The sequence below is a fragment of the Etheostoma cragini genome, chromosome 18, assembly GCF_013103735.1.
Source record: "Etheostoma cragini isolate CJK2018 chromosome 18, CSU_Ecrag_1.0, whole genome shotgun sequence".
NCBI classification, from domain to species: Eukaryota; Metazoa; Chordata; class Actinopteri; order Perciformes; family Percidae; genus Etheostoma; species Etheostoma cragini.
Window position 1 is genome coordinate 20,645,634 of NC_048424.1, and position 2,399 is coordinate 20,648,032.

Consider the following 2,399-nt stretch of genomic DNA (forward strand, 5'->3'; position numbering starts at 1 on the left):
GGCGCAAACTTGTGAGCTTCCAAATATCTACTCCGAAGCTGTTGGGGGGGGCTCTAGAGAGAAACCTGGGTGCAAAAAGCAGAGCAAAGAAATGGCCAAAACTACACAGCTCCCCTTTAACCCTTGTGTTGTCATCCAGTCAAAATTAAAAACCAACACTTTTGTTGACTCTTTTTATCAATGTATTTAACTTTTTCTCACATTTTTCAACACTTTTGATGCTTTTTTTTTAATGTTTGTCACTTTTTACTACGTGACACTAACTTACTAACTTTAGTTTTACAGTTATCTTTGGAATTTATGGGCAATAAACTGCTTTTGTTGCTGCTTTTTATCGATGTTTTTAACTCTTTCTTGCGTTTTTGCTCCAAAAAAAGCAGTGCGTACCTGTACATGCGTGACAATAAAGCTATCTGTATCTGTATTTGTCAACACTTTTGACGCTTTTTTTCAATATTTGTCACTTTTTTTTCATTTTCAACATTACGTAACACTAACTTATCAGCTTTAGATTTACAGTTATTTTGGGAATTTATGGTCAATAAACCTAATTTATGGGAAATTATATCCAACGTTTGAGTTAGACAAGCAGAAATTAGGAATTATTTCGACTAAAATGAAAGGAATGGATGTTGATGGATAATCACAGACTGGAATATGTCAACTTTTACTCAATAATTATTTCACAACCACTTAGACTTGTTTTTAAAATGCTATAAAATTAAATAAGACGCCCCAAAATGAATGAAACTAGAGATTTTTACTTGGCAAAGAGCGTTGTGTGGAATCAATCATGTTATTTTGGGGAATTAAAAAGAATATTGATATGGGAATACAGGTCAATTTGAGCCGAGGACAACATGAGGGTTAAGTATAAAAAAAACTCTAGTAGTCAGAGGGTCCATTTTCCGCCCTCGACCCTGTCCTGAACTGAACGACAGTAGCATTCAGTTTTGGAAAAAGTTGCAATGTCCAATAAGAAAGGAGATGTAAACAGCCCAATTGTGTTCATGTTTTAAAAGATAAGAACTGCATTCAACACAGGTCTTATTGTGTTCCTGTGGAACACTGATCAATGTTATTTCAAAGTTAGTTTTAATCTTTGAAGAGAAGTCGTGGGGGATTTGACCTTAAGGTCCTGATGCATTTACATGACACATTCACCCAGAAAAGGCCAGGATGTTGTCAACACCTTCCTTTCCGACTATATCCACTGTTTGTCAGACAAACAACACTCCAATCAACACCTCACACCTCCAAAAGCCAACATTTACTAATCTTTTGAAAACTGCTTCGTACTCTCCACACGGAGAGGCCTTTTAGCTTTAAGAGTCTGCTATTATCATACTGTTTCTTTCACACTCACCCTCACACAGCGGTAAAACATCACATCTGAGATCTGTCCTGCACCTGGCTGTTAATGAAGTGTGACTTCTGCCAGATTGTCTGACTCTGGACCGCAGGGGTCACTGAGTCTCCACAAAGGATTTTCCGTTGCAGGTTAGACAATGATGTAGAGACTCCAGAGAGAAAGACTCAATCTAGAAAAAAAACTAGATTTGCCACAGAAAACATCCTTTCTTTATGTCACTCTACTTTGATTGATCGTGTCAGTCAAAAGGCTGTGGATGTCCAATTAGACAACCGTCATTATTAAGCATAATTAGAATTTCAATTCACAGTGACAGCTATGAATCCGTGTGATCCGAGGTGCTGCCGTGGGGGAAAGAGGGAAGCAATTTCAGCCAAAGCTCTTCATAGTGGACTGGCCCTGACTGACCGTAACCTAGGAACAAGAGGCCTGTTGATATGTTGTCCAGATGAAGAAAATAACATCATAACAAAGGGTCATAATTAAGATTTTTCACATACTGAGCCCACACACACATTTTTTTATTATTTTGGATCTTCTTCAGATCTCCTTTTACAGCAATCTTCCACTCAGAAACAATATCCTTTACCTACATAACATTCACACACTCTTATATATTTACATGGTCAAGTCCACAGGAGAATATGTCCAGAAGTACAAGGAAGAGAAGGAATAAAACATGATTAACCACCTTGAAGATAAGCAATGTAAACAGTACAAGCATCAACTTAAAATGGATTTGTCATTTTTATTAATTAGGCTAACCATCTCTACACTGGAAACCAAAATACAGTTTGTGGGTTGATTTGTTTTTGTTGTTTTAAAAGTAATATCCGATTTGTACCAAAGAGGATTAGGGCCACTGGTGAAAATGTATTTCCCAACTCAGAATTCTCCTAACTTTAAATTCAGAATTCTGAGAATGAAGTCAGAACTCTGAATTCCTACTTAATGTCTCAGAATTACCCCCACCACACACACACACACACACACACACACACACACACACACACCTCCCGGACTCTGC